General features: G+C 32.1%; 1 long non-coding RNA gene across 1 annotated transcript in view; it reads left to right on the top strand.

Moving 5' to 3' along the window:
* Positions 1-1,597, top strand: part of LOC144585616 (uncharacterized) — a 6,509-nt gene extending 4,912 nt beyond the window's left edge. The window contains exon 2 of the long non-coding RNA XR_013540126.1: positions 1-1,597. This exon is cut by the window's left edge and continues 1,360 nt beyond it. This is a non-coding gene — a long non-coding RNA (uncharacterized LOC144585616).
* The last annotated feature ends 7,670 nt before the right edge of the window (positions 1,598-9,267 follow it).

The raw sequence follows: 9,267 nt of genomic DNA, 5'->3' as shown, positions 1-9,267 counted from the left end.
AAGCTAGAATGATGTAAATTAAAAATGAAAAGAGGAATAAGCTAAAGGAAGATTGTTTTGAAGCTAGAATGAAAGAATGAGATGTTAGTTTGAGTGTATTGAAGATAGAATTTAAATGAAGAACAAAGGACGCTTGTTTAAATGTATTGAAGCTAGAATGAAGAAAATCGAGAAAGAATAAGAAAGAAGCGAAAGGAAGCTTGTTTGAGTGTTGTAAAGCTGGAATGAAGTAAAAGAAGAATGAACAAGCTAAAGGAAGCTTGTTTAAATGTATTGGAGCTAGAATGAAGGAAATCAAGAAAACAAGAGAAAGAAGCTAAAGGAAGGTTTTTGAGTGCAGTAAAGCAGGAATGAAGTAAAAGAAGAATGAACAAACTAAAGGAAGCTTGTTTGAGTGTAGTAGAGGCTAGAATGAAGGAACTCAAGAATGAATAAGCTAAAGGAATTGTTTAAATGCAATGAAGCAAGAATGAAGGAAATGAAGGATGAACAAGAGAAAAGCTAAAGGAAGTTTGTTTGAGTGTATTGAAGCAAGAATGAAGTAAATTAAAAATGAAAAAGAGGAAGTAGCTAAAGGAAGATTGTTTTGAAGCTAGAATGAAAGAATTTAAGAAGAAAAAAGTTTGAATGTATTGAAGATAGAATGAAGTGAATGAAATGAACAAACTAAAGGAAGCCTGTTTAAATGTATTGAAGCTAGAATGAAGGAAATCAAGAATGAATAAGCGAAAGGAATTGTTTAAAAATAATGAAGCTAGAATAAAGTAAATGAAGGATGAACAAGAGAAAAGCGAAAGGAATCTTGTATGTGTATTGAAGCTTGAATGAAATTAAAAATGAAAAAGAGGAATAAGCTAAAGGAAGATTGTTTTGAAGCTAGAATGAAAGAATTTAAGAAGAAAGTTTGAATGTATTGAAGATAGAATGAAGTAAATGAAGTGAACAAACTAAAGGAAGCTTTTTTAAATGCATTGTAGCAATAATGAAGGAAATCGAGAAAGAATAAGAAAGAAGCTAAAGGAGGCTTGTTTGAGTGTAGTAAAGCTGGAATGAAGTCAAAAAAGAATGAACAAACTAAAGGATATTTCTTTAAATGTATTGAAGAAATAATGAAGGAAATCGAGAAAGAATAAGAGAAAGAAGCTAAAGGAAGCTTTGTGAATTGAAGCAAGAATGAACTAGAAAAAGAAATAAGCTAAAGGAAGATTTTTTTGAAGCTAGAATGAAAGTATTAAAGAAGGAAAGGTTAGTTTGGGTGTATTGAAGATAGAATTTCAATGAAATGAATAAATTAAAGGAAGCTTGTTTAAATGTATTGAAGCAATAATGAAGGAAATCGAGAAAGAATAAGAGAAAGAAGCTAATGGAAGCTTGCTTGAGTGTAGTAAAGCTGGAATGAAGTAAAAGAAGAAGGAAAAAGCTAAAGGAAGCTTTTTTAAATTTATTGAAGCTAGAATGAAGGAAATCAAATGAAGAAAAAGAAGCTAAAGGAAGCTTGTTTGAATGTAGTATAGAAGGAAGGAAATCAAGGTTGAATAAGCTAAAGGAATTGTTTAAAAGTAATGAAGCTAGAATGAAGTAAATTAAAAATGAAAAAGGAATAAGCTAAAGTTTGATTTGAAGCTAGAATGGAAGAAATTACGATGTTAGTTTGAATGTATTGAAGACAGAATGAACTAAATGAAATGAACAAAGGAAGCTTGTTTAAATGTATTGAAGCAATAATGAAGGAAATCGAGAAAGAATGAGAAAGAAGCCAAAAGAAGCTTGATTGAGTGTAGTAAAAATGGAATGAAGTAGAAGAATGAACAAGCTAAAGGAAGATTGTTTGAATGTATTGAAGCAAATATGAAAGAAATCGAGAAATAAGAGAAAGAATCTAAAGGAAGCTGGTTTGTGTAGTAAAGCTAGAAGGAACAAGAATGAATGAGCTAAAGGAATTGATTAAATATAATGAAGCTAGAAAAAAGTAAATGAAGGAGGAACAAGAGAAAAGGTAAAATATCATTTTCTGAGATTATTGAATCTAGAATGAAGTAAATTAAAAATGAAAAAGAAGAATAAGCTAAAGGAAGATTGTTTTGAAGCCAGAATGAAAGAATTTAAGAAAAAAAGGTTAGTTTGAATGTATTGAAGATAGAATGAAGTAAATGAAATGAACAAAGGAAGCTTGTTTAAATGTATTGAAGCAATAATAAGGAACTCGAGAAAGAATAAGAAAGAAGTTAAAGGAAGCTTGTTTGAGTGTAGTTAAAGTGGAATGAAGTAAAAGAAGAATGAACAAGCTAAAGGAAGCTTGTTTAATGTATTGAAGCTAGAATGAAGGAAATCAAGGAAAGAAGCTAAAGGAAGCTTGTTTGAGTGTAGTAAAGCTGGAAAGAAGGAATTCAAGAATGAGTCAGCTAAAGGAATTGTTTAAATGCAATGAAGCGAATGAAGGAAATGAAGGATGAACAAGAGAAATGCTAAAAGAATATTTGTGTATTGAAGCTAGAATGAAGTAAATTAAAAATTAAAAGGAGGAATAAGCTAAAGGAAGCTTGTTTTGAAGCTAGAATGAAAGAATTGAAGAAGAGAAATTAGCTTGAGTGTATTGAGGATAGAATGAAGTAAATGAAATGAACAAACTAAAGGAAGCCTGTTTAAATGTATTGAAGTTAGAATGAGGGAAAACAAGAAAGAAGAGAAAAGCTAAGTGAATCTTGTTGGAATGAAGTAAGAAGAATGAATCTAAAGGAATTTTTTTGAAGCTAGAATGAAGGAAAAGAAAAGAATAATTTGAGTTTCTTGGATAGAATGAGTAAATGAAATGAACAAACTAAAGTAACCTTGTTACTGAAGCAACAAAGAAGAAACAGAGAAAGTAAGAGAAGGATGCTAATATTTGTGTAGTAAATGTGGAATGAATTAAATGAATAAATAAGCTAAACGAATCGTTTATATTGAAGCTACAATGAGGGACATCAAAAGAAGAGAAAGACAATAGGAAGCTTTTTCGAGTGTATTGAAGCTACAACGAAGAACAAGATAAAGAAGCTAAAGGAACCGTTTAAATGTTTTGAAGTAAGATTGAAGGAAAGATAGAGAAAGAAAAAGGAAGCGTTTGAGCGTTTTGTTTTTTTAATGAAGAATGATCAAGAGGACTACGTTAATGCTTGTTTAAACGTACTGAAACTAGAATGATGATCAATAACAAAGAAGCTATGAGCTTGTGTATTAAAGCAACAGTCAATCAAGAAAATTAATTTCCTTAATTTCCTTTAATACTTTTAAACAGCTTCCATTTTTATTTCATTCTAGAATAAATATATTCAAGAAAGCTTTCTTCAGCTTCTTTCTTTTTCTTCACTCTAGCATTTATACATTCTTTAGCTTCTTTCTCTTATTTCTTGATTTCCATTCGAGCTTCAATACACGCAAGGAATCATTTTTAGCTGCTTCTCCTTTAGTCTTTACCATGGTAGGTATAAAACACAAATCAGCTTATAGTTTTTGATTCTAGGTTCAATAAACTCAAAAGCATCTTTAGATTCATCTTCTTTCTTAATTTCCGTCATTCTAGATTTAATATATTTAAACATGCTTCTTTTACGTTATTCAATATTCATTTCCTTAGTTTTAGCTTGAATACATTTGTAGGTTACTTTCAGCTTTTCTCTAGTTCATTTACTTCATTCTAGCTTCAGTACATTCAAACTAGCCTCCTTTAGTTCATTCTAGCATCAACACGATTCATTTAGCTTGTCTTTTCTTCATCATTCATTATATTAAACAATCTAGCTTGTTCATTCGTTCTTTACTTCATTCCAGCTTTACTACATTCAAACAACAATCCTTTCTATGGCTTCATCTTCATTTCGTTCTAGATACAATGCACTAAAATAAGCTTTCCTTTAGCTTTTCTTCTTTCTTGATTTCCTTCATTTTAGCTTCTATATATTTAAACAAGCTTCCATTAGCTTGATCAATCTTCTTTTATTTTATTCCAGCTTTACTACACTCAATCTTCCTTTAGCTTCTTTCTCTTATTCTTTCTCGATTTCCTTCATTATTGCTTCAATACATTTAAACAAGCTTCCTTTAGTTTGTTCATTTCATTTACTTCATTCTATCTTCAATACACTCAAACTACTTTTCCTCTTAAATTCTTTCATTCTAGCTTCAAAACAAGCCTTTACCTTAGTCATTTCTAATTACATTCTAGCTTCAATACACTCAAAGCTTCCTTTAGCTTTTCCTTGTTCATCCTTCGTTCTAGCTTTAATACATTTAAACAAGATTCCTTTATTTTTTTCTCTCTTTTACTTCCTTTTTCATACAATACACTCAAAGTAGCTTCCTATAGCTACTTTTCTTTTTTGATTTCATTCTAGCTTCAATACATTAAAACAAGCTTCCGTCAGCTTTTCTATTTTTTAGTTCATTTACTTCATTCTAGGATCAACACGATACGCTTTTAGCTTTTCTTCATCCTTCTTACATCATTCTAGCTTCAATACACAAACAAGATTCATTTAACTTATTCCTCTTGTTATTTCTTCATTTACTTAATTCTTGGTTTAATATAGGAACAAGCTTTCTATAGCTTCTTCATTTCTTTCTAGACTTGACACTAAAATAATCTTCCTTTAGCTTCTTTCTCTCCTTCTTTCTTGATTTCTTTCATTCTAGCTTCAATACATTTAAACAAGCTTCCGTCAGGTTTTCTTCCTTTACTTCATTCTAGCCTCAACACAATATTCATTTAGCTTTTCTTTTGTTCATTCTTTTTCTTCATTCTAGCTTCAATACACAGATTCATTTAGATTATTCCTCTTGTTCTTTCTTCATTTACTTAATTGTAGGTTTAATATAGAATAGCTTCCTATAGCTTCTTCTTCTACACTAAAATAAGCTTCCTTTAGATTCTTGCTCAATCTTCTTTCTTGATTTCCTTCATTTTAGCTTCAATACATTTCAACAAGATTCCTTCGTTTACTTCATTCCAGCTTTACTACACTCACTTTAGCTTCCGTCTCTTATTCTTTCTCGTTTTCCTTCATTACTGCTTCAATAATGTTCCTTTCGTTTCATTCTATCTTCAATACACTCAAACTAACCTTTCTTTCTTAAATTCTTTCATTCTAGCTTCAAAACAAGCTTCCTTTAGCTTATTCCTCTTTCATTTTTAATTTACTTCATTCTAGCTTCAATACACTCAAACAAGATTCCTTTAGCTTTCTTGTTCATCCTTCATTCTAGCTTCATTACATTTAACCAATTCCTTAAGCTTATTCATTCTTGATTTCCTTCATTCTAGCTTAAATACATTTAAACAAGATTCCTTTAGTTTTTTTCTTTCTTCTTTTACTTCCTTTTTGATACAATACACTCAGCTTCCTATAGTTACTTTCTCTTCTTTCTTGATTTTATTCCTGCTTTAACACACTTAAACGCTTCTCCTAGCGTTTCTCTTTTCTTCATTTACTTCATTCTAGCGTCAACAAAAGCAATATTCTTTTAGATTTTATTTTGTTCATCTTTTTTCATTCCAGCTTCTACACTTAAATTCATTTAGCTTATTCCTCTTGTTCTTTCTTCATTTACTTATTTCTAGGTTTGCTATAGAAACAAGCGTTCTATAGCTTCTTTATTTCTTTCTAGACTTAATACACTAAAATAAGCTTCCTTTAGCTTCTTTCTCTTCTTTGATTTCTTTCATTCTAGCTTCAATATGTTTAAACAAGCTTCCTTTAGTTTGTTCATACTTCTTTTACTTCATTCCAGCTTTACAATACTCAAACAAGAATCCGTTAGCTTCTTTCTCTTATACTTTCTGGATTTCCTCCATTATTGCTTCAATACATTTAATCAAGCTTCCTTTGTTCATTTCCTTTACGACATTCTATCCAATACTCAAACTAACTTCTTAAATTCTTTCATTCTAGCAAAACAAGCTTCCTTTTCTTTTACTTCGTTTTTGATACAATACTCTCAGAGTAGCTTCCTATAGGTACTTTCTCTCCTTTCTTCATTTCATTCTAGCTTCAATATATTTAAACAAACTACCTTTAGCTTTTACAAGCAATATTCATTTAGCCTTTCATCCTTTTTACATTCTAGCTTCAATACACTTAAAAAAGATTCATTTAGCTTATTCCTCTTGTTCTTTCTTTATTTACTCAATTCTAGGTGTAATATAGAAAAGCTTTCTATGGCTTCTTCTTCATTTCTTTCTAGACTCAATACACTAAAATAAACTTCCTTTAGCTTCCGTCTCTTCTTTCCTTCATTTTAGCTTCAATACATTTAAGCGAGCTTCCATTAGCTTGTTCATTCTTCTTTTACTTCATTCCAGCTATAGTACACTCAAACAATATTCCTTTAGCTTCTTTCTTTTATTCTTTCTCGATTTCCTTCATTATTGCTTCAATGCATTTAAACAAGCTTGCTTTAGTTTGTTCATTTCATTTCATTCATTCTCTCTTCATACTTTACTCATACTTCTTTTCTTCTCAAATTCTTTCCTTCTCGCTTCAAAACAATCTTCCTTTAGCTTATTCCTCTTTTTCATTTTTAATTTACTTCATTCTAGCTTCAATACACGCAAAGAAGCTTCCTTTAGCTTTTCTCTTGTTCATCCTTCATTTCCTTCATTATTGCTTCAATACATTTAAACAAGATTCCTTTAGCTAGTTCATTCTACTTTTACTTCATTCCAGCTTTACTACACTCAAACAAGCTTCCTTTAGCTTCTTTCTCTTCTTTGCTTGATTTCCTTCATTCTAGCTTCAATGCACTCACAGAAGCTTCCTTTAGCTTTTGTCTTGTTAATCCTCCATTTACTTCATTCTAGCTTCATCACATTTAAAAAATTCCTTTAGCTTATTCGTTCTTCATTAACTACATTCCAGATTTACTATACTCAAACAAACTTCCTTTAGATTCTTTCTCTTCTTTGCTTGATTTCCTTCAAGGTTCAATACATTTAAACAAGCTTCCTTTAGCTTGTTCATTTTTCTTTTACTTCATTAGAGCTTTACTACACTCAAACAAGCTTCCTTCAGCTTCTTTCATTTCTTCTTTCTTGACTAACTTCATTCTAGCTTCAATACATGTAAACAAGCTTCCTTCATTTCATTTCCTTCATTCTAGCTTCAATACACTCAAAATAAATTCTTTTCTTTTTCTTTTCCTTCATTCTAGCTTCAATACATTTAAACAAGCTTCATTTAGGTTATTTATCTACTTAGATCTTGATTTCCATCATTCTAGTTTCAGTATATTTAAACAAGCTTTCTTTAGATTATTCTCTTAATCATTCTTCATTTACTTCAATCTAGATACAATACACTCAAAGCTTTTTTAAGCTTCTTTCTCTACTTTCTTGTTTTCCTTCAATCTAGCTTCAATACATTTAAACATGCTTCCATTAGAAAGAAAGGAATGAAGAAATGGTGGAATCAGGGAAGGAAAGAAAGAAAGGAAGGAAGGAAGGAAGGAAGAAAGAAAGAAAGAAAGAAAGAAAGAAAGAAAGAAAGAAAGAAAGAAAGAAAGAAAGAAAGAAAGAAAGAAATGATGGGAGGAAGGAAGGAAGGAAGAAAGGATGGAAGGAAGACAAAAGAAGAAAGAAATAAAGGAAGAAAGAAAGAAATGATGTAAGGACAAGGAAGGAATGATGGACGGAAAAAGTGAGGGAGGAAGGAAGGAAGGACGGAAGGAAAGGTAGAAAAAAGAAAGAAAGAAATGAAAGAAAGAATGAAGGACGGAACGAAAGAAAGATGGAAGGAAAGAAGGAAGAAAGGATGGAAGGAAGAAAAAAGAAAGAAAAAGAAAGAAAGAAAGAAAGAAGGAATAATAGAAAGAAAGAAAGAAAGAAAGAAAGAAAGAAAGAAAGAAAGAAAGAAAGAAAGAAAGAAAGAAAGAAAGAAAGAAAGAAAGAAAGAAAGAAATCAGTGAAGGAAGGAGTGAAGGAAGGAAGGAACGGAAGAAGAAAGAAAGAAAGAAAGAAAGAAAGAAAGAAAGAAAGAAAGAAAGAAAGAAAGAAAGAAAGAAAGAAAGAAAGAAATGATGGGAGGAAGGAAGAAAGGATGGAAGGAAGAAAAAAGAAAGAAAAAGAAAGAAAGAAAGAAAGAAAGAAGGAATAATAGAAAGAAAGAAAGAAAGAAAGAAAGAAAGAAAGAAAGAAAGAAAGAAAGAAAGAAAGAAAGAAAGAAAGAAAGAAAGAAATCAGTGAAGGAAGGAGTGAAGGAAGGAAGGAACGGAAGAAGAAAGAAAGAAAGAAGAAAAAAGAAAAAAAGAAAGAAAGAATGGAAGGAAGGAAGGAAGGAGGAAAGAAAGAGAGAGAAATTAAGAAGGAAGGAATGATATGATGGAAGGAAGGAAGGAAGGAAGGAAGGAAGGAAGGAAGGAAGGAAGAAGAAAGAAAGAAAGAAAGAAAGAAAGAAAGAAAGAAAGAAAGAAAGAAAGAAAGAAAGAAAGAAAGAAAGAAAGAAAGAAAGAAGAAAGAAAGAAAGAAAGAAAGGGTCAGGGTCAGGGTCAGGGTAAGGGTAAGGGTAAGGGTAAGGGTAAGGGTTAGAGACGGTGAGGGTTAGGGTTAGGGTTAGGTTTAGGGTTAGGGTTACGGTTACGGTTAGTGTTAGAGTTAGGGTTAGGGTTGCGGTTAGGGTTAGGTTTACGGTTACGGTTAGGGTTAACCCTGGGGTTAGGATTAGGGAAGGGGTTAGGGTTAGGGTTAGGGTTAGGGTTAGGGTTAGGTTTAGGGTTAACCCAACGGTTAGGGTTAGGGTTCGATTTAGGGTTCTGGTTAGGTTTAAGGATAGGGTTAGGGTTCGGTCAAGGGCTAGGGCTGGGGTTAGGGTTAGGGTTAGGGTTAGGGTTAGGGTTAACCCTAGGGTTAGGGTTAGGGTTAGGGTTAGGGTTAGGGTTACGGTTAGGGTTAACCCTAGGGTTAGGGCTAGGAAAAGGGTTCGTGTTAGGTTTAGGTTTAGGTTTAGGGTTAGGGTTAGGGTTAGGGTAAGGGTTAGGGTTAGGTTTAAGGATAGGGTTTGGGTTCGGTCTAGGGTTAGGGTTAGGGTTAGGGTTAGGGTTAGGGTTAGGGTTAGGGTTAGGGTTAACCCTAGGGTTAGGGCTAGGAAAAGGGTTCGTGTTAGGTTTAGGTTTAGCTTTAGGGTTAGGGTTAAGGTTAGGGTAAGGGTTAGGGTTAGGTTTAAGGATAGGGTTAGGGTTAGGGTTAGGGTTAGGGTTAGGGTTAGGGTTAGGGTTAGGGTTAGGGTTAGGGTTAGGGTT

The sequence above is a fragment of the Pogona vitticeps genome, unplaced genomic scaffold (assembly GCF_051106095.1).
Source record: "Pogona vitticeps strain Pit_001003342236 unplaced genomic scaffold, PviZW2.1 scaffold_60, whole genome shotgun sequence".
NCBI lineage: Eukaryota > Metazoa > Chordata > Lepidosauria > Squamata > Agamidae > Pogona > Pogona vitticeps.
The sequence above is the reverse complement of the archived record's forward strand: the minus strand, read 5'-3'. Positions and strand labels throughout refer to the sequence as shown.